The following is a 24,161-nucleotide window of genomic DNA, read 5'->3' on the forward strand; positions in this document are numbered from 1 at the left end:
CTAGAAGTAGTAGTAGAACATTGTTAAGGAATTTCAGCTTGCTATGAGAACTATTGACACTAGTCTCTGTCCTGAACATCTGCTGAAGTACTTAAAACAAAGAATGTAGTGTGAAGTTTAGGTCCTATTTTCACTTGGTTAATTAACAGCCCCCCGAGGGTTTTCCTGCCTCCACCACCTCATATAAATCCCTGAAGGCTGTCAAGTGCCCTCAAAGAGGAAACCTAATCTCAAGATCTGTGACCAACAGCAGTGGTCTATACTTCATCATTTCAAGGTCGAACTTTGCTTGACCTTCTTTGTCTCTAGTTTTTGCTTAGGTAGGTTTAATGGTTATGGAATGCTGTTTAAGGTATTTTCTGTTCGCTGTGTTTACAATCACCTTTAGTGCCCTCGAACCCCACCGCTCCCAACTTCTTCCAGCCACGCCGGGTTGGATGACATGTTACTTTCTTTGTCTCAGGGATTTGCATGAGAGGCGTACCTCCCCGCCTCTCATTATCATATTGTCCCTATATAATCTCATGTATGTGTTTCTTTGGGGCTTCCGAAAGAAATCTGAAACTCTCGGAAGCCCAAATCGATTTGTGCTGTGCTGTGATAAACTGAAAAAGTACGACGTGGTGTTTGGTCTTTATTCCACCTTACAGAGGTATAAAAGGACTTGTGTCCAAGGAGAGCAAGAAGCAAACGAAAAGCTGACTCTCCTCAACACTAATGTTGGGTTCCGTAAACGTTCATCATGGGAACCCATTTTTCTATTTTGACTGATATTCATAATCAAGAATTCTGACACTCATAAGTAGAATGTTTCAAGGGTAAATGTTTGAAAACGCTGCATTAACAATGAACATTACATCAGTAGTACCCTTGTGGCATCATCAGAGTATTTTTTCCAATCTCACACTGCAAAGATTAATTGACTGGTAATCATTAATACAGGTAAGTATTGATGTGGCTTGACATCCTCTTCCCAAGACGATGCATGTGTAATCTACGATCAATTTGACAAAAGAATTTAACACACGTCATCATGAGTTCTACCAACAGTTAACATTAGCATTACTACACCTTGTGACGAATGTTTTATTCATGAAGTTACCATGCTACAACCAGTAAATTATACAATAACCAATACTGTTTCATAATATTTTTCACAGCGATTCGCCTACAAATCTAATGACGAACTTGCCTCGTAATCGTGCCTCTCGTCGTATCTTGCTCTCGCGTTCTGTGCATACGTCACAGGTGAGTTTAGTGATACGCCCTTTGGACGATTCATACAAAAACATCAGACAAGCATTCCCATTTCTTAAATATCGTAATTAGTAGACCTTGGTGAGTTTTTTTCGCCGCCATCTCAGACTTTCATCCGCGCGATTCCTCAGTTTGCGGACTAAAATAACAACCCGCATGCGCACAAACGTCATCTGTTGTGCCCCCCAACACTGAAAACAAAACAAAAGGAAAGTAAATTAGAAGAAACACACTCACACACCACATCACAAACACACATACAGGCGCAGTGAAATCGCGTGGATCACACAGTCAATTCAAGTGCGGTGACTTTTATAATTAAACTATTTTTCGGTACCGTGAAAATGACGCCACGGAAACGACACGCTACCGGTAACGATTGTTACCGTGAAATCCTCAGGCTTGCCTTAGTTTTTTTGTTTGTTTGTTTGTTTTGCCTGAGAAATTTCTTTGCGTCCCAAAAACGCACATTGTTTGGAACTGTGCGTCCCGTGGGAAAATTATGCGTCTAGAACGCGGGACGCAGAGGTAACGAGATGGCTGAATCTCTAACCATTCTCTGAGTACTACTATTATTACCACTACCACTAATACTACATTAATTAATTTAATACCTTCAAATTCACAATAATCATAAAAATTAATTAAATCAACCATGATTTTCAACTATGTATAATCAATATTCATTATTCCAAACATGAGAAAGCATTCAGCAAACATAACTGGAATCGAGCAAAAGGACTCCAAATCCCAACGGCCAAACCCGAAAGTGAACTGCCGACATTATTGACTCCAGCTGTAACAAAATTACTTGGTTCAAACAAACATTCTAGTGCGACCGCACAAACGTGACGACTGTGCAAAAATAACTAAATAAAAGACACCACTGTTACAGAAAGGCTTTACACGCTATTGAAACTACCGATCGCGAACGGAACGAACCGTGATTGAAACTAACTGTGATGCCGCTCTTTACACGTTGCGCTAACTGTCACCTGTCAGTGGCAGACCCCCCCCCCCCCTTAAAGCGACAGAGTTACTCCATTAATATCGGTTTCCTTCGATGGAATTTATTAGATTCATTCGTGATTTTAGCGGTCTTTTGACAAGGGATTTGAGGCTCCAATCCCTCATTGTGTCCGAGGACCGGCAATCCGAGGCCAAGGCCAAGGACTTGACTCCAAGGCCGAGGACCAAGGACCGCCCCTCGGTCCTTGGCCTCGAGGAACACGTCTCTGATCGTTTTCTCATGAAACTCAAGGAATTAAGCAGTACAAAACAAATGGAATGGACCAAACAGGGGAGTGTAATTTGCAACGATCGCTTCAATGATTCCCACTTGGAAGATAAAATGTTTTGCTTGGAGTTTGGAAATGACTTGACAAATACTTGTCGACACACAATGGGGGCTGAACGCAAACGTGTCCCTGGGTTCTTGAAGGCTGCAATATAAATGTCTTTTATTATTATGATCAAAGAAAAGGATTATAGTGAGCTGTTTTGGAGAGCGTTTATCGTTGTGATATTTTAAGAGGTTAAAATGGGCAAAAGTAAAAATGCCCACAGAAATTTTGGTGACGATGGAGCATAGTTTTCTGACATAAGTTAAACGTTTTATAATTTGCTAATTGTATTCTGTTCCTTTGCTGACGTCAAACTCAAGATATGAGTGGGGTGTACTGATGAAAAACAGTGGCTTCAAGATTAATTATTTACTTATTTCTCCAAAGCAAACTGATAAAGGTGAAAATACATGCTAGTTTCATTTTTCTGATTAAAAAAAAAGTAATTTTTGAGTGAAAAATGGGTCAACCTGGCCCTATCCTTCCCAAAAAAGAATATTAAGGTAGTAGAATGAAGAGCTACATTTTTTTTAAACCATTCTGACACTTTCACTATTACGGTCAGACTAATGTGTGGCGTTTGCATGTTCTCCCTGTCCCTGCGTGGGTTTTCTCCCGGTACTCACATTACATGTCGGGCTAATGGAACACTCTAAATTGTCCCTTGGTGTGGTTGTGAGCACAAATGTCTGCCTATGTGTGCCCTGCGATTGGCTGGCAACCGCTGTGGGTGTGCCCCAACTTTTACAATACTATACATCCTGATTTATATCGCGCTTTCACAACAGCTGCAGCTGTAACAAAGCGCTTTACAAAACAGTTAACATAAAGTAAAATAATAAACATAACATAAAACACGGACAGTTGTGCAGTCCTAACCACTTTTCCCTCATGCTTTGTTGTTTGAAGCAGTTCTAGATGAAAGAGGAGAGAATCAAAGTGTCCTTTCACCAGTGAATCAGAGACGTCATGCTCAAAATGTGGACACGTCAGCTACTAGCTACGTTTCAAAGTCAACAAGAAGCTGTAGCGTCCATTGATTAAAAAAGAGAGATTGGTTCACTTCTCCTGTCCCATGTCAATCCGTTTCAATTCCAAGCGGCGACTCTCAGTTCCAAATACGCATCGGCGCTCCGCACCAACGCTCCTCTCTCCTCGTCCTCAACTTCAGCAGCCATCCATCCATCCAGCCGCACCAACGCAGATTGTCCAACAGCGCCAACATCTCCACTGAACAAAACTGAGCTGTGACAGCTGCTGCCCATCACAGGTGAAAAAAAGACAAGCGCTCCGGGGCTGTCCAGCACCGACTGTCAAATGGCGCCGACATTCCTCCCAATCAAAATCAGTGCTGGTACACGCGTACTACTAACCACCAAGCACAGATTCTTCACTTTTCCATCACTCCCTCCCTCATACAGGTTTGCAAAAGATCTGCGATCCCTAGGCTCAAAGGTGCGGATCAAACCGTCGCCAATTCCTAGTGGATCGCAGTGAAGTCCGTAAGGGAGCCTCCACGCCGAATTGACGGGACTTTCCATCACTGGAGAGTTGGTGCGAAGTGGTAATGACCTTCGCGTCAGCAAAATCCCGCGGGACCGCGTCCGGCGGTATACAAATCCACCGCAGTCCTGGCGTTAAGTGCCTAGCAAGGTGGCGGACCGGATCCCCAAGCCGACCATCCCCATGGGTTATGAAGGAATGCCCACCCTTCAAAATAAAACACTGGGCCCGGCGCACCCACGGTCCAACCTCAGGTGCTGCAGACCCCCTGGACCACCACTGTCGGCCACCGCGCTGCCGTGGACCCTGGCTACGGGGTCGAAGTGCGGGGGCGGGGTTGCGACCCGTCCCCCTCCCTCACGCTACATAGCCCCCAGGATGGCAATTCTCCCCCCCCCCCCCCTCCTGCCCCCTCAACCTGTTTCCCCCCTCTCCCGATCGCCTCAACCACCCCTCATACATTCCCTTGATTCACCGTCTTCATTGTTTATGTCTTGTGACCTGTTGTAACTGTCATATGCTTGTGCAGGAGTTTTTTTGCCTCACTCAAATTATCCTCAAAATGAGGGTAGTTCGAGCGTGGTTTTTTTTGTCCCTCTCTCCCTCCCCTGTGGTTTCTTTCTGACCTTCGGGTTGAGTGAACGCTGGCGCGTTTTGGCTGCCGCTGCTCAACCCGTATTGTTTTGTGTTTTTTGTTATTGTAAAGTGTCCTTGGGTGTCTTGAAAGGTGCTTATAAATAAAATGTATTATTATTATTATAAAACAATCCACATCAGTTCCACACGATGTAACAACAAACACCATGTGACAAAACAAAAAGTCAAAAACAACAAAAAAAAAGTAAGGCTCTTGAAGAGCACTTGCCAATGGTTGCCTACTCGGGCGCCATCTTGGAAAAAAAAAAAAACAACTTTTGCTCGAAGGCGGCTATGATAGGCATCAGCATGCCCACGACCTTCATGAAGGACAAGTGAATCTGGTCATGGATGGATGGATGGATGAATTACTTATGTGTGAGAATAAGATAATGTGAAAACAAGTGATTTGTCGCGCAAAAACAAGCACACAATCGAACTACAGATGTAGGCAAATAGCTACAATATTCCGGTGACTAGCTTCCATTTTTCCAGCACCTAAATCACCAGCTGATTGAAATGCCAAGCAGGCATGAGCTGAAGGCTCTGCCCATCCACCAGGCTCAGGGCCTGGAAAAAAAAAACAACGCTCTCAGGCGCAGAACACAGGAACATGACAAAAATACCTGTGAATTATTTGAAATTGTCTACAAAATGTCATGTTTTTCGCTTGTGACCAACAGGTGGCACTGTAGGGCTCTCCCTGCAGCTGCACACCTGTTGGTCATTAAGTCGTTATGTAATTGTTTAAAAGGACTGCCGGCACAACCACTCAGTGTTGTTTGTTTGCTTGCAACTGTCATGTTTGTTTCTGTCATGGTTCTGTTCCTGTTAGTTTTTTTTGCCACAGTCATGGTTTTGTTTTGCTACTTTGGATTCGTTTTGGTTGTTAGCACTTTGTTTGTTTTGAATTCAGTTTTCTGTTTTATTAAATACAATTCGTCAAGTTTACCCTGCTCCTCCCTCCTGCCTGCTTTTTGGGGTCCACCACCACCTTGCAACGTGACAGAATGACCCGACCACCTGGACACCGCAGATACAAAGGACTGGTCCCTATTTCCACCATGTGCATGGCGGAGCACGTCTGCGGCTGACACCTTTTTCCCCTTCAGGCAGCACTGGTTATGCGGCTGTCCCATGTTTTCGTCTCGTCAAGCCACGTCTACGGTAGGCCGAGCCCAGTCCGCGTCCACGTTGAGCCGAGCCTCGTCACGTGTCTGTTTGAACTGAGTCACATTCACGTCCACGACGAGCCGTGCCACGTCCACGCCCACGTCAGGCCGAGCCCACGTCCGGCTGTCCCATGTCCCCTGTTACGTCGAGCTCCGTCCACGTCAGGCCCAGCCAAAGGGTTGCCGTCGCTTCTTGTTCCTGTTCCTGGTGAGGCAAGGGTTGCCGTTGCTTCTTGTTCCTGTTCTCCGGCGAGGCAAGGTTTGCCGTCGCATTTGTTCCTGTTCTCCGGCAAGGCAAGGGTTGCTGTCGCTTTTAGTTCCCGTTCCCCGGCGAGGGAAGCCTTTGGACAACTTTGGGACGTCTGGGATCCGTCTCTTGAGGGAGGCGTACTGTCATGTTTCGGTTTGTGACCAACAGGTGGAACTGTAGGGCTCTCCCTGCTGCTGCACACCTGTTGGTCGTTATGTAATTGTTTAAAAGGACTCCCGGCACAACCACTCAGTGTCGGGTCATTGCTTGTTTGCTTGCAACTGTCATGTTTGTTTCTGTCATGGTTCTGTTCCTGTTAGTTTTTTTTGCCACAGTCATGGTTTTGTTTTGCTACTTTGGATTCGTTTTGGTGGTTAGCACTTTGTTTGTTTTGGATTCAGTTTTCTGTTTTATTAAATACAATTCGTCAAGTTCACCCTGCTCCCTCCTCCCTGCTTTTTGGGGTCCACCACCACCTTGCAACGTGACACAAAATGCATTATATGTCACCTGGAAAATGTATGAATTCATGGTTTGGGTGTCTTGATAAGGCGCATAAACTTGTGGATAGACCTTCAAGGAACAGACCAATCTTTCAACGAAGTAAAAGCAAATCAGAATAATTTTTTTATGTAAGCTCTTATTATGGTGGGCTACATTGAGCTGCATATAATATTGCATCAGTTTAACGCGCTTCTCTGGACATACCCAATAAAGAGAAATAAGTCTTCACTGCATGCTTCTGCAAACTCTGAGAATACTAATGGGCTTGTATCCCCAGCATGCAATTGATTGCATTCACCTCCAGTCCCAGGTCTGAAATGACTCTTTAAACATCCGCTAAAATGAAAAGCTGTAGGGGGTGGACTGAAGACCATTTATCCAAGCACTCTCTGACTGCCTGATTACGCTGCTTGCTTACCCTTGCACGCTAGCCCGCTCAACCTTCAACCTGTAATCCAGCCATCAGTTATCCAGGCAAGCGCGCTGACTACTGTTGGGCCATGTGCATGGTGCTATCAGGTCAGGGATAAAAGTGCCTGGAGGGGGTGAATGCTCGTCACACCTTGCATTTATCTGCACATCACCACAAACATCCAGCACACTGTGTTTCCCGCCCATAGCAGAATAACAACACCTCAGTGTGATATTTAAGGTACATGAATAAATTATGAAATTACACCATAAGCACGCATTTTTATAAACTTTAGTATTTGCACATAAGTCAGTACCAGGGCTGGACTGGCAAGAAAAATCGGCCCTGGCATTTGGACTTTTAGTGCCCGCAAGGTTGCATGTGTAGGTTGCATGGGTAGGTGCACCCACACACGTGGTATGGGAGTGAACCTAATGTAGTATAAAAGCCAAAGTTGGTCAACTGTGTTATCTGAGAAACAATTTCAATCATTCTTATTTATATGCAATAATTTCATGACATTTGTATTTTCTGGGATTTGACTGATTTGATTTTGAATCATGTTCTCTTTCAAGTAAGATGAAAGGGATTTTGGGGGGAAAGGTGTGGTACACCCTGAACAGGTTCAATATCAGGCTTCCGCAGAGCTTGCTGATGATCCGATCATTTGAATCAGGTGAGTTGCAACAGGGAGACTTGGAAAACATGCAGGATAGCAGCCCTCCAGGACTAGGATTGCCCACCCCTGAATTAGAGTATTTAATTAACCCGACACAAATGCTTTTGTGATGTATGAGCAAGCTGGACAACCCAGAGTTAACCGCAGAATGTACACAATGCACATAAGGGACCCACAGTTCATTCCGCAGGTGTTTGATGGAGTTGAGGTCAGGGCTCTTCCACACCACATTGATTCAACCACACCTTTTGGGATACTAGGCCCAGTCATGCTGATAACTGAAGGAACGCGATCCCCGAACTGTTGAAACGAAGTTGGAAGCACAAAACTGTTCAAAGGTTCTTATGAAGATGAAGAATTCTGATTCAAGGAAAAAAGGGCGCTTTATCTTTCAATACAGTTTGTTCTGTTTTACAGTTGTGCATATTATTTACATTTGTATACAAGGGTCAAATGTGAAAACAGTTGGAACACACACATTGGGTAATGTTCATGCTCTGGACTGGTCGCCAGTCCAGCACAGGAAACATACTGTATATACAAACAGGCATTCACACCCACATTCACATTTTTTCAGAATCCAGTTTATGTGTAGGGGGATCGAGGTGTAGGCGTCTTAAACCACCTGTTTGTTATTCATGGTCTTGGTCATGGTATTCATGGTCTTGCCATACACTCCAGGATGTTATTATCAGGTTTTGTTGAATATGCGGTTCATTAAGGTCTCTGAATGCATTAAAGACATCTTTCCAGAATATGTTGGGTTTAGTTGTCTATTTGGGTGTGATTGGCAATCTTTGAATAGAAATTCCACCAGCGTACACATTTTAGATGTTATTTATGGAGTCCAGAAAATTGTCGTTACATTCCTCTTGAATACACTCAATTGGTTCGTGACAAGGCGTGCAGCATATTTCGCCTCCCACCTCTGACTGATCTGTTCAGAATTATACACATATGTTTCCAGTTTTCGAGCTATTGGATTGGATACAACTTTATTGTCAAATGTGCTGTATGTGTACAGCACAGATAAAATTCCTTCCCTCTCAAGACAACATAAAACAAGAGGAGCCGCTGCGGGTGTCCGTCAAAAATGACAAAATAATACAAAACAACACTTGCTTGCCTGTTTGATTGGAAACTGGATATTCTTTCTTTACAAATTCATTTTTCAGTTATTCAAATCCTTTTAAGATTGTCTTATTGGACAAATTGGTGTATATAGCTTGGCGTAGGATTTCAGCACTTCCAAAAGCTACTGCCTAGTTAAATTTAAATGACTGGAAAACCTTATTGATTAGTTCATTTATTTTGATATAATAATCTTATTTTAATATTATTTTATCAATAATATTTAATATTATTGATATAATAATAATAATATATATACCCTGACAGCACTGGGTAGCTCCTTCAGCCAGAGACTGTTACACCCGCGCTGTAAGAAGGAGAGATACCGCCTCTCATTCTTACCGACTGCTGTCAGGCTGCTCAATAAACACACATGAAAACCTGGACTCAACCCATCCATACATTGTAAATAGCACAGCCACCTTAGGCAGCATACACGCAGTTGCATATATGCTTATACCTGTATAAGCATATATACCTGTATAAGTTCAGGGGTACACCCTGAACTGGCTGCCAGCCGTTCTCAGGGCACACATAGACAAACAATAACCATTCACACTCACAGTTACACCTAGGGATAGGATAGAATGTCCAATTAACCTACCATGCATGTTTTTGGAACGCGGGAGGAAACCAGAGTACCCGGAGAAAACCCACGCAGACACAGGGACAACATGCAAATTCCAGAGCCAGAATCGACCGTCCACTTCTAGTTCCATCTGTCTGTTTTAAAGTGTTCAAAAGCATGGCGCAAACATACACAGGGCCAAAAAAAGTATTATGAAGAGTACATTGAATTAATGTGATGAGAGTGATGAGATGAAATGACTGTCCTTCACTTTTATGTACATAGAAAAATAGATATACGACTCAACGGAACACTACAAATTGTCCTTATCGAGCAGAGAAACAATTTATGCTTCATTGGGATTTATAGAAGTCTGTTGTACAAATAAATGCAGTTATATTTTTTGGGCCAATAATTATATCTGTGAATTCACTTCCAAACTGAATTGAACTTTAACTAAACAGAAGAATCACATGATATGTATTCTCTCTCAGGACCTGTAAACACTCATCCAAATAGCCTCCAAAGTCCGCTGCATGGCCATAAGAGGGAAAAAAGGAGTCAAATCCATTTGGGAAGAGTGACTGTTGGAAAATTGTTCCTGACTTCTTTTTCTCCCTTATCTCCATGACAGTGAGGAAGGAAAATGGGATGACGCTTGAAGGGGGAGTAGCATGTCGTGCTGGCCCAGCTCAAAGGCGGAGAGGGTGATCGTGACTGGCAGGCCTGACGCCCCAGAAAAAAACGGGGAGGGACAGCAAGGCCGAAGACAAGAGCTTGCACAAGTAATGCATGTCACATCGATGAGGCCATGCCAAGACAAGTTGGAATCAAGGTCGGCCTCGCGTCCTGTCTCCCACTGTTGTATTTAGTCTTTATGCGTTAGTCTTTTTCTTCTCTCTATCTTTTCTCAGCCTCCACGACTATTCACACTTGACACATTTCAACTGTCAATTTCTTTTTGGCCTCCAAACATTTCATAATTCACTGTGTGGTCACCATAAAACTTTTTTTTACCAGAAAGGACCAAACTCTATGACACTGCCTTTGGTATTTAAGTAAAGCTCTGCTACTCTGTTACGTTACAGAACAAATAACCCAAGGCTACTTTGTGTGCCTCTGCAGATTTGTTCGATGAATAAACTATACATACGCTATTGTACATCGATAGTGTCTTACACATTTTCAGACCAATCTAAAGTGTTGAAAATGGCTTGCTTTATTTGACGATGTAATGTTAATGGACAAACAAATATGCTGTTTTGGGCATCTCCAGAAAAGCGATGATTTTGGAAGTACAAAGATTCCACCCGATGCCAGTGATGTATTATGGGTATAATAAAAATAACAACTTCAGTAGCTACACAGCCTACATCACAGATCATACGGGTGAGGGGGGAATTATTTGTAATTCAATAGTGACCTCCTCGCACTACAAAGCATAGCATGCTGTCTCTCTCAAAGCAGAGGCAGTCTCTCTCTAAACCTATGGTTTCCCTTAAAAGCTTAAACATCAATAATTATAATTGGTAAACACAAAAGAGGGTGAAGTCTTGTGTACCAAATGAACAGAATGTATTCATATCGTGTATTATGTCAATTAACGATGCCGGGGAAAAAAAACGAGCACAAGTGTATCCTGATATGAATCCAAAAACCTTTTGACAAGAAAATGTGTGCCTGCCTGATCCATCCATCCATCCATTTTCTGAACCGCTTTATGCGGGGCATGCAACTACCTACCTACTTGCCTACTGTAGGCGGGGGACACCCTGAACTAGTTGCCAGCCAATTGCAGGGCACACAACCATTCGCGCTCACACTCACATCTAGGGACAATTTGGAGTGTTCAATCAGCCTTGCCATGCATGTTTTTGGAATGTGGGAAGAAACCGGAGTACCCGGAGAAAACCCACGCAGGCCCGGGGAGAACATGCAAACTCCACACAGGAAGGCCGAAGTCGGGATCGAACCCACAACCTCTGCGCTGTGAGGTCGACACGCTCCCCACTGACCCACCCGGCCTCCTGCCTACTTGATGATTTGGTCAAGGCGATTGCTATTGGCTGGGACTCAAGCTTGTGCTAGCATCAATAAATTACGTGAATCTCTTCACTAATTGGTTGGATATCTCTCTGCACCTCCAAAGGATTATGTTGTATGTGTGCTAGAGGTAAGATCGGGCGGCCTGAGCCTGAGCCCGAAATTTGAGTCGGTCAGGCATAAAATGTCAATCATTGCTTCGGGTTCGGGTCGGGTAGGGCCCGGGCTTCTCTCTTGCTGACTTATTTTTATTTATAAATATATGTTTAGTGCGCTGAGGCGTTTCGAGGCCGTGAATAGTTTTGGCTACGAGAGACCGTGGTTCCCAAAAAAAAAACACAGAAGTCACCTCATCAAAACACGTACTGTACTAAACTCTTGCAATGACAATTCAAAGAACTCCTTCCTGTCTCTGTCTATTATCCACCCGTCATTGTTCTTCTTTGTCTCTCTGCTTCTCTCTCTAAAAGTGCCGCGCTAGATTCTTAAGGATGTACTGCTGCTGTTGTTAATGGCCCAATTTTCAAGCCGTCAAAATGACGGACGGCCTTAAATTTTCCCCAGCAACGCTTAAAAAAAGTCCGTCAATGATGGAAAATTGTCGGTTAATGTACTCTCTGCAGAAACAGAAATATAAAAGATGTAAATGTTTATACAGTCTTGTTTAACTTTGATTTCGTTACAAAAGACAGGCTTTAATTTGTTATCATAAATAACCCCTCCTACTAAGTCCTCACAAATAAAATTTCAAATGTCGGGTTTGCTTCGGATTGGCTGGCAACTGATTCAGGGTGTCCCCCGCCTACTGCCCGGAGACGGCTGGGATAGGCTCCAGCACCCCCGCGACCCTAGTGAGGATCAAGCGGTTCGGAAAATGGATGGGTGGATGGGTTTGCTTCAGGCTCGGGCCTGCAAATCAAGTTACCGTATTTTCACGACCATTCGGCGCACCGTGTTGTTGGGCGCAGTCTCAGTAAGGGGTGCTATTTCTGTATTTGACACATACACAAAACGCACTGTATTATTGGGCGCAGCCAGGCATGGTAAAACATACGCCAGCTTAAACATACAGGCATGCATGCACGCACGCTAAAAAAAAACGTTTTTAAAAAGGCAACGGAAGCAAAACTGAGTTCGGTTGTACTTTATTTTGCCATTTTACAATGTACTCACACGACTGGTACCTGCTAGGGGCGTGCCTATGGCGTCCTCTTACACGCCCACCCTTCACTCAGTGGCGGACTTCCGCATGCCTGTCGTCACTCACTCCGCCTTTTCTCTATATAAACAGCGTGTCGGCCAGAGGTGCTCTCAGTCAGGCTTTGGAACTCGGCGCATACATTAGACACTCCGCATTATAAGCAGTGGCGGTTCTGGGGGGGGCAACGGGGGCCAGTGCCCCCTGTAGCACCGATTCTGGCCCCCCCTGTGGCCTCCCCTCCGAGCGTAGATTTCGCAGTCGTGCCGAGTCGCCGACGCGAAAGGTGGAACCAAAGTGCGTGATTTAACATTCTAGTCGGACCCTTTAGTGCGCTGCGCCACTTAAAAATGAGCGGGAAAATGAGAAGCAGTCCGCAGAGAAGGAAATTACCACGACACGAGTGCCATTTGCGTGTGTGTGTGTGTGTGTGCGTGTGTGTGCGTGCGTGTGTGTGTAACTTTTTTAGTCTCCCTTTTTATTTTAATTTTTATTTAACAGGATCAATATATAAGACATTGCCTTTTAAAATTTGCTTATACAAATCAACACTCCTCACAACCAACCAATAATGGGGTGCATGAAAATAACAATTATTCACTTTGCCTGTACACAACAAATAATGAGAGGTATTGTGTTGAGGCACAGGAACTCTTTTATTTTGTTAAGTTGTGCCTGCTTAATAATAGAAATAGCCATTTTAGGGAAATAAGACATTTTTACTTTAACTTTGTTAAACAGTAGTTGTCTTTTTTCCCTTAATTTAACAAAAACAAAATACTCATTTTACCAAAATAAATACTAAACATGAAAACAAAAACATCCTTTTCACATCCCCTCTGAAATCACTGAAAAATATATCAGAAGAGGAGGTAAGAACCATTTTAAATACCGACACAAGGGAGCACAGGAATGTGCAGTGCTGTTCTTCCACTAAAGGTGAATGCAATGTCTGAGGCATGCAAATATTATTTGAGGACGCCATTGTGATGTTCATTTACCATGTTGCGGTGTTCTGCTGTTAAACAGCTGCAAAGATCCCCGGGTAGACGGGAGCAAAACTGCACACAATCGAAACCTCCCGTGATTCGTCTTGTCTAATTGTCTGTGTGCGGCTCTCCTGGGCTGAAGCTGTGAGCACACTGTGGCGTCGCGCATGCGTCTGTTTCCGGACACAATCATCCATTTTGAATGCGTGTGTATTGGGATAAACGCGTGCTGACGCTTATGTATGGGCACACCTTAAGTTCAGAGGAGCCAATCAGCACATCGTTATCGCCGACATGCCCTGCTCAGCCAGGGTCTCCAGTTAGTCAAACATAAAACAACGCACAGTCGCGCTGTGCGGTCCTCTGCATTACATCTGTTAGTGCACGCAAAGAATACAACGGATAATTTTAACAAGCGATCGCGGTAATGCGCAGATTATAGTCCAAAAATATAAAATGTATAACGTAAAAGTCACTTTAGAATTTATTATTTTATACAATTTGCTGGACAGAGGAGGTCCGGACAGAGGAGGTCGGCGGTCAGGTCGTGGATCGCGGTCCGCCAGTTGAGGAAGGCTGATCTAGCTTCAGTGTATTTGCAATTTTTGTCCCCGGCAGGCTGGTACCATATCATCCCCTGGCTTGAATATTCTCAACAGATGGGCACGGCGTATTGTTACGCTTGCAGACATTTTAGCCCTCCTAATACTGTTTTTTTCTCATCACTGTAATGTTATGACTACAATTTCAAAGTCTGAAGAAATAAAAAGTCAAATAAGATTTCGAATCTGTCTTTTTAGCCCTGGGTTGAATGTGCCCCCCCATCAAAACCCCTGGCCCCAGCCCGGCCCCCTCAGTGAAATTGATCCAGAACCGCCACTGATTATAAGGCGTCCTGTCCATTTTGGAGAAAATTTAAGACTTTTAATGGCGCCTTATAGTCGTGAAAATACGGTAATTGGTCAGGCTCGGGCCGGGTCGGGTTTTAATACGCGCGGGCCGGGTCGGGTCGGGCAGGATTTTTTAGGCCCGATCTTACCTCTAATGTGTGCATGTATCTGACCAATGTTCAATTCGTAAATATAGCAGATACAGCTTCCTAAAATACTTCAAGCAATTTTAAAGATACATTTAGCATCCAAAGACACGGGCTTGTCTGCCTCCAGTTTGACATTCAAACAACCAAGAGGACATGACAGGCATAATCCACAATGTCCAGCCTATGAAGCACTTATAAATGTGCCCCATGAATTCTTTGTCCAGCAATTGCCACTCTGGCCAGGGAAAAGAATCAAAGCAATTTTGTCTTCACATTGGTGATGTCGTCGACGTCACCTAGTTACATTCCGTTTCAACTGTCTCATGAACCACAAAGTATTTTTTGTCGTCAAGAGAAAGTGAATTTTAAACGGAACATCTGACGGCTAGTGAGATGACTTCAGTTGTTCTTAAGTCCTTAAGTGTGTTGTGCTCTGCTATTTCCCCCCTAAAAGCCATTGGAAGAGACACATCCTGTTCGCTGACAAAACATCTTGATGATAACCAAAGTGGGCTGTAGCTCTGCACATTTTATCTCACTCTGGGAAGGCAACATATGAAGCAATTCTCCTTGAAAGGGGAAATCTGTTTTTTTTTTAATTGACTATGAAGCTCCACTAGTTTGAACTCAGTATTCTGATTGATATTGTGTTTGTGGAATATGAATTAAGCAGCAAAATCCATCTCACAGGGCCATTTTGTCACCTGCTGTTGACTTAAAATGACATCACAGTTGCTCAGCTCTCAGGTAACGACCAATCACAGCCTACTTATTTTTCTGCGTTTGGTCATGTGACGGTCGCAAGCTCAGCAACTGTGATGTCATTTTCAATTGACAGCAAGTGGGATTTTACATCTTAATCCATATGCCGCAAAGGCAATATGAATCAGAATACTGCGTTAAGACTTGTAGGGCCGCAGGGAACATATTAAGGAAAACTTTTTGAGCTGACTTCACCCTTAAGAGTGCTCGTCCCTTAAAAATTCCGTGGGTCTTTGCAAACAACGTTAGCATTGACTATGTTGTGTTTTGTCAATTTACTCCAGCACAGATGAAGCATTTTGGGCTCTCACTCTCAACTTATCCGCAGTTTGCCAAGCAGAGCGGGACATAATTCTGGGTGGGCGACGCCAGGGTGTTGCAAATCTGTTTGCAGCCCACTGCTCCAACAAGCTACTGAGAGGATTTTAGGACATAAAGATGGCAAATTACCAATCATTCCCCTCGCTCGCCACCCTCGCCTTCCCACTTAGGATCCTTTCCGTCACCTCCTTCTCATTAAAACAACTCGCTGGCATGCTGATGTATTGTTAAGCCCTCTTAACGGAACTTGAAGATTCTAGATATACCGTCATTCTAACGCTCTTTGTGTATTTCACTGTTGGTGAGTCCAAGTCCTCTTTGCTGTATTAATCTTCACCTCCTCCACTGCACATTCATTCATCTCGAAGTATTGGCGGTGGGGGGGGGGGGGGCAGATCAGTGATGTGCACACACCGAGGGTAGAAATGCTGACTGCTAACACAACAGGGGCAACAAAAGCATTCGCTCAGTGCCAGTTGGGACCAACAAGAAGGTGACAGAAAAGGGAAAGGCCAAATCGGCAGAGAGGAGGAAGCGGCAGGGAAGCGAGAGAAAAAGTTATTGAAGTAGATGGGGCAAAGTGACATCAATAGCATCCTAAGCAGGGCCACAAACTAGGGAGCTGACAGCTGGGGACCCGTGTGCAACGCCACAAGGGGATTAGTTGGGTTTCACCGTCTGACACAGAGGGGATGAGCGTCACGGGCAGAATAAAGAGCGTCGCTGGGATTAGAGAGCTTCCTGACACTCCACCAAAACTCATGAAAGGCTAGAGGGATATAGATATAATTAGTGATCCGACAGAGAGAGAGAAAGGAGCTATTTTTCCTTTTTCTTCAGTCCTGCAGCTTTTTTGGCCGCTGCTCAGATTTTTAATGATCGTACATTCCACATACAGACATGAAAATCAATGAGAGGCGGGTCAATGAGGCAACGTGGCTTCGATGGCTTGATCACGCTACTAAACACACTGCTCACCAGACAGACATGGCCACCACTGACAAGGTCTATCCTCTGAATATTAGGCCTGAATTATTTACCCGAGAGTCGTGTGTAAAATGCCAAACGTATCTTTGAATAATTGAATAATTGTGGGCATGTCTGTAAATAAGATGCACATTGACATGCCAGGCTGATGGGCTGACATGACTACTAAACGTGATTCGTACACAGGAACTTGCTGATTTGTCCACCTTTAAATGCAACGCATCTTCAAAGAGGTGCTGTCTCTCCACTAACGGTTCTAGACGGTTTTACCTGGGGTGACGTGAGGGTAGCAGGGGGTTCACGTGGGAGGGCGGAGGTTATAACAACCCACAGGCACGCACACACACACACACACACACCCCCTATAAAACCGTCTATGTGCCTTATGAAAAAGTCTTCGCCGATCAACTCATTTATTTATTTTGATTTGTTTTGTGACACCAAGATACCCTTTGTTCTGCCTTAGACCAAAGGCTAAAAAACATGGAGCTAGTATTGTCTGGAAAATAGCCAAGCAGGACTAAAAGTTGGCTGAACATCAGGACAATCTGTAACCTTAACCCCCCCCCCATGCACCATTATAAAAGTGTTGCCTCAGAGGCAAATGGGACAACATGGACAGGAAGGAACATCAAGATAAGTGTGCGTGTTGTTTAGGAACGCGCAGTTATCATCATCCTTCCCTCTCCTCTGCTCTAATGGAGTCGTTATCATGAAGGACTTATCATTGGTTAGCCGCTGCAGATCAAGAGCACAACTGAATTTGCCGCAGGGGCTCGCTGCTCTTTGATGAACTTAGTCAAAGTTTAATTTAGGTAAAAAGAAGCTCTGCTAAATAGAAGGTCTGCTCAGCTTGCTACTTCTTTAAAATGAGAACATTTTGTGCTCCTATTCTTCCGTTCAGTTGTTTTGGAACTGGTAGCCCCTCCTATTTGGATTCTGTCACTCACTGTGCGTGCCATTCCTCATTATTGCTCACACTCTCCCACTGTTGTTCTCCGTGACCCACCAGACGTCTCCAGGAAGTGTATGTGTGTGTGTTTGTACACCCCTTGTTCTCTCCTGTAAACACGTGTACTACATAACCATCTGACGCACTTTACAAACAGATAACAAACATGAGAAGATGTATTCATTTTCTGTACCTTATCTATCCGTAATGGAGGAAGAATGTTGCAACATTGCAATCACCATCCTTTTGTAAGGTAAAAGCATTTTAATCCTTTGTGTGAAGTGAAATTGTATCATATTGATTTACATAAAGTGGGTGTTAAAAAGAGTTCGCCCCTAACCCCACAGAGTGACGTCCAAATTGCATATTAATGAAAGGTTACAGTCAATAGTGTCAACCTCTTATCCATCCATCCATTTTCACTAGAGCAGGGGTGCCCATTACGTAGATCCTGATCTACCGGTAGATCTAAGACAGGTCCCAAGTAGATCCGAGGAGTGTCGAGGAGAAAAAAAACAGACAACCAACATTGACAACGTGTTTTTGTACATGTTAGTAATAAATTGTTTTGTGTTAATGTACACTGCACCCTAATCATCCTTTCAGTCTCATTTTCACCCAAAAAATATTTAAAAAATAAAATAAAGCAGGTAAATTCTGAATTTACGGTGGCGCGAGATTACGTCACCGGAAGTTGTTAGCGCTCAGCAGTCTGCAATTGCAGCTTGTGATCAGGGTTGTTGCGCTCCATCTTTTATCGTCATTATTCTCATTCAGAGTTTGCTTCGTGTACAATTCACCGAGGGCACGGGCAAAGAATAGGAATCTAGGAGGGTCCAGGGAAGCACTTTAAAACGGTACGTGTGAGCTACGATAGTTAACAGGCTACAAAAGTGCATCGCATGCCTCAGTTTCAGGCTGTTTCTCATCATGGCGTGCGTGTGTGTGTGTGTATGTGTGTATGCGCGCACGCCGGTAAGGGTGGATCCCGGGAGGTTAGTTGGTCGAAAAGTAGATCTTTGGTCCAAAAGGTTTGGGCACCCCTGCACTAGAGCCTATCCCAGATTGGGCAAGAGATGGGTTACACCCTGGACAACGAATCAATCAGTCAATCGGTGAGTCAATCAAACATAAGCCACTCAGTTTGAACCTATGCATTAATTGGCATGTATAACAAGAATGTTTTCATGATGTGCTTTTTTTCCCCAACATCCTGAATCAATATCAATATCATAAATTATAATTTGATATAATTAGAATACTTTTATATTCGTTCTCCCGAAGCATACAAGAATCGGAGGTCACCAGGGGCTATGGTGTTTTGCAGTGACATACAGTCAGGGCCATCAAGGCCTTCTCTGCTAGCCCAAACACGATCAAAAGCATCGACCGACATTTCCAATTGACGTGAAATTGGAATGCTTTATTTCCAACAGTCTTTTGTCTTCATTTCATAGTGTGTGCCATCCAGTTTCAGGCGTGGGCAATTTACAAAATATTGCCGGTCCGTCATTCATCAATCATCAGCGGCCTGGGAACCCATCTGTCATCATCAGTCCATCACGTTTTCAAGGCAAACCAAACTGTGATCATCAGTCGGTTAGTCCGTCATGTGATTCTAACCACGCTTCCGTCATCGCTTTCTAAGGTCAGTCTGTCAGTCCATCCCCCAGCCCCATAAAAGAAAAGCACATCATAGTCCAAAGGATGAAAAATCCAGTGTGATTAAAATGGTACTGTACTATTGAACTGTGAAGCAAAGTGGGAGCATGCTGATGGGTACCTGCAGCGGCTTTAACCCCTAAAACGCCCCAAACCTTTAGTTTAAGGTTTAAAATGGCTTATTTTCAACAGAATCCAGTTCCGCATGATGGCCAAGGGGAAAATCCAATCCAAGTCGCTTGCACTCAATAAATGCTCATCGTCGTCATCTTCTTCTTCCTACTTCCACCTACTGTGCAGGATGCGAAAAGCGTTTCCATATACTGTATACTCAATATAGGCAATCCTGCTTTTATTCAGTCCCGCAAACCAAAACACAACACAGGCGCGGCGTATTTCTGTCAGTACTTGACCCGGTTAGTGATGATTATGTCACATTCGTGGTGGTGGACCCCAAAAAAAAGCAGGCGAGAGGGAGGACTAGGGTGTACTTGACGAATTGTATTTTAAACAAAGAGAAAAACTAAATCCAGAACTCAGACATGAAGAAAGCAAAAAGCCAAAGTAACAAACAAAAACCATGGCTGAAGCTAAAAACTAACTGTGACCGGAGCATGAGCGAGAACAAGAGCGAAACATGAACGAGACATGAGCTAGAAACAAACATGACCAAAACGTGACAGGAGCAAACAAACAATGACCCGACCCTGTGTGGTCGTGCCGGGAGTCCCTTTATAGCAATAATCACATAATGACCAACAGGTGTGCAGCTGCAGGAGGAGCCCTACAGCGCCACCTGTTGGTCACAAACAGAAACATGACAGATTACACTGATGGAGAAAACCCCACCGCCATCGGTTCCTAGTCAGTCATCTTTTTTCATTTCGTTACCTGTCAATGGTCTGCAAAACAGGCGTCCGTCCATCAGTAACGGATTGACGGACTTTCCTGTACTTTGTTGGGGGGGTTTTTTTGTTTGTTTGTTTTTGCCCAATGTGATTTCAGCTTCTACTGTATGTATAATGTGATCTACCCAAGGCCTTCACATCCCAATTACTGTTGAACACACATGCACACACACACACACGTGCCATTGAAATGGCTGTTTCTTTTTTCAGATTTTGTTTTCACCATTCTGCGCCTTCATAGTGATGTCTGCATATTTTCATCCTCTGAATGGTTCAACTCAGTAGTCTGATGTTTACCACTCTGATTGGTTGAACTAAATAGACATTGGTTTCCCCATTGATTGTAAATTTCCCCAGTGTGGGACTAATAAAGGATATCTTTACACTGATGTTAGACACAATTACAAATTCATTTCCAAGGAGTACTTTTTGAGAAAAACTGGACATTTTGAGGATAGGGCAATCAAACCCTTTGCTAGCTGGATTCAACCTAGAAAGTGATTTTTGGGGCATTTTGAGCGCGTTTTGTGCAGCATGTATGAGCGCTACAGCTCAGTCACGAGGGCCGGCAGCAGCCATTTTGGTGCCCGAAGCATAAATGCTTGGTGGTGCCACCCTACATCCCCCGCACCAGCTGACAGAAATGAACAATATCTGAGTATTTGTCAGTTTTGCTTTATTTTACAAAATACCTTTCACAAAAAAAGAGAGAAATAATAAGAATTAAGTCTTTATGAAACACTAAGAATGGCACCAAACACTCAAATAAACAAATAAATAAATAATGAATAAAATTTAAAAAAATAAATGCCACTACAATTAACAGTGAAATATAGTTTTGAAACATGGTACTGTACAAACATTTTCTAAATTAATTTTGTTATTCAATATTATTATTATTATGTCAACATTCTACCTTTACAGACAAGGATTGATAGGACACTATATAAACATTGCTGACAATATGTGAAAGCGGTGAATATGAAGGGAGAAATCTACACAACTTTAAGATCTATTTTTTATTTTCAAAATTACAGTTTCACCAGTAGATGTTGGCCTTGGCCTATGAACCTCTCCAAAATGTCGGCATAGTCGTTGCATATAAAACAACTTTGTCTCGTAACATTCCATTTTCATAGCGTAATCAATGTACAGGTCACAACTTTTCCACAACAGCGTTTTGGGTTGTTTTTGGCGAGCTTGCATAACGCAATCGAACAAACTATGAGAGAATGAAAGAGAGGGGCACCAAAGATTGACCAACGAGAGGTCCACACAGGAGATTCATCTTTTTTTGGGTAAATAAGCCTACGTTCTTTTTGAATTACATATATCTCTGAACATACAGTACTTTACAAACCATCCATCCATTTTCTGATCCGCTTTATCCTCACAAGGGTCGTGGGGCATGCCAGAGCCTATTCCGGCTGTCTTTGAGCAGTAGGCGGGGGACAATCGCAGGGCACACAGAGACGAAGAACCATCAGTGCTCACGCTCACACCGAGGGACAATTTTGAGTGTTTAATCAACCTGAAATGTGGGAGCAAACCGGAATATCCAGAGAAAACCCACGCAGGCTCGGGGAGAACATGCAAACTCCACACAAGAAGGCCGGAGCCAGGATCGAACCCACGACCTCTGTACTGTGAGGTCGACGCGCTTACCACTGGATCACCGTGCCGCCTACTTTACAAACCATCCATCCATCCATCCATCCATCCATTTTCCGAACCGCTTGATCCTCACTAGGGTCGCGGGGGATGCTGGAGCCTATCCCAGCTGTCTTCGGGCAGTAGGCGGGGGACACCCTGAATCGGTTGCCAGCCAATCGCAGGGCACACAGAGACGAACAACCATCCACGCCCACACTCACACCTAGGGACAATTTAGAGCGTCCAATCAGCCTGCCATGCATGTTTTTGGAATGTGGGAGGAAACCGGAGCACCCGGAGAAAACCCACGCAGGCCCGGGGAGAACATGCAAACTCTGGAGTTGGAATTGAACCCGGTACCTCTGCACTGTGAAGCCGACGTGCTAACCACTGGACTACCGGGCCGCCCTATAAATATTATATCCTTTTATTATTATGATCATTCCTATTATTATGATTTTTTACAAGCTTGAGTTTTTTGGTGCCCGACCCCAGGCTGTTGGTGCCCTACGCGCAGTGCGTGATCAGCATATGCCGAGCCGTGCCTGTTGGTTACACCGACAGGCACGGAGCAAAGAAAGGAGGTCTATGGTGGGTATTTTCTTGAAAGTTTTTATATTTTTGTAACGTGATTAGATAAACATTGAATATGACCTCTGAATGGCTATATCGTTTTGGAGTTGTTTGGTGGTGATATCTTGAAAGATAAAGGTACTGTAACTGTGTTTCTTGATTGAGTAATTATGGAATTCACCCTCAAATAGATGTAATGCCTCTGTCTCTTTTTTAATGACACATGTACATAGTTGTATAGCATTTTTTGTTGTTATTTTGTGATTTAATGTTGGTATTAAGAGGGGGATTAGGTCACTTAAGTCCCCACTGACGGCCCAGGTGCAATACTCACCACGGGTTTTACTGTCTAATAAAACTTCCAGGGTGTATTTTGAAGAGCCACTTGGAATATGTTACAAATATTACTCCTTGTCCTAGACAGGGTAAGACAGAACTATAACGCAAATTGCTGAAAGCTCACAGTGTAGTCATCTCTGGCCGAGATTGTAATCATCATCAGTATTAATGATTGATGCACGTGTGTGTTTTGTACACATTTGGGGGGGGCAGACTTGTAATTCATCTTTGTAATTAGTCTCATAATGATAAGGCAATAAACTTGGGAGATTCATCTGCTCGATGCACAATTAGCGAAAGGAGATTTGTTACAGTGACAAATCTCCACTCATGAAATGGAGCGCCACTTTAAACACTGCACGGGCCCGTATCAGTATTTTTATCGACGCATGTACATTCGGGATGTGTGAATGATGCAGAATGAAATCCATTTGGGCTCTGGTGGCCTTGTGTCAAGCGTTGAAATGATTTGAAATTCCTCACCTGTTGCTCCTTCTGTGCTCGTCTTCAAACAGTGATGCTCAGCGCTCGCCTTCAAGTTCGATCTGTGTACATCACATGACCACTGAGTCCAAATTGGCTTTACCTCTTATAGCTCCAACAGTGCCAGCGGCCAGCCTGCAGCCTGCAGCCTGCGGGGCCAGACCTCAGCTAACACCACCCACTAATTCTATCACTCACTCGTTCTATCTCTCTCTCTCTCTCTCTCTCTCTCTCTCTCTTGCTCTCTCTCTCGCACACACACACACACATCCATTGGAGCCACAGGTATTTGCACAAATACAAACTTCCATTTCCATATCTTTATCTTTACCAGCATGGTTGTTTCATAGCAAACATCCAACAAAGATGAGGGAATGTTGCAGCTCCCCTGTAGAAGAGAGTGACGATTTGTCATGGCAATCGGAAAACATTCATACAGAGAGACGCACTTGGCTACAATACAAACGTGTGGGCACAAAAGGTTGTTTTGCACACACACACACACACACACGCACACACACACACACACACACACACTCACACACACACAAAATGCCATTTGCTGTTTTAACCTTTTCTTCATGACACGCAGACCTTTTTTCAGTTTCACAGGTTGGCGTCTGGACGCCTGTAAAAGAATAGATCAGAAGTTCATGTTACAATCGATAATTCTGTTTCGCTGGGTGAACCTTTGAGCTCAACGAAAGGAGGAAAAGGGAGGAGGAGGCTGCTGTCATGTTTCTGTTGTGTTGTGTTTCAGTTCCCGGAGGAATTGAAGGGCAGTTCCCTCCAGAGCC

General features: G+C 43.8%; 1 protein-coding gene across 3 annotated transcripts in view; it reads right to left on the reverse strand.

The window, feature by feature from the left end:
• The window catches only part of klhl38b (kelch-like family member 38b), a 70,414-nt gene extending 46,899 nt beyond the window's left edge, over positions 1-23,515 (reverse strand). For all 3 annotated transcript variants that reach the window (XM_086113839.1, XM_086113838.1, XM_086113841.1), the window contains exon 1: positions 23,365-23,515. The gene's annotated coding sequence lies outside the window, so the exon portion shown is untranslated. The remainder of the gene's footprint in view (positions 1-23,364) is intronic.
• Positions 23,516-24,161: the final 646 nt, after the last annotated feature.

This window comes from Hippocampus guttulatus, chromosome 6, assembly GCF_054856545.1.
Source record: "Hippocampus guttulatus isolate MCC_2025c chromosome 6, RoL_Hgut_1.0, whole genome shotgun sequence".
NCBI lineage: Eukaryota > Metazoa > Chordata > Actinopteri > Syngnathiformes > Syngnathidae > Hippocampus > Hippocampus guttulatus.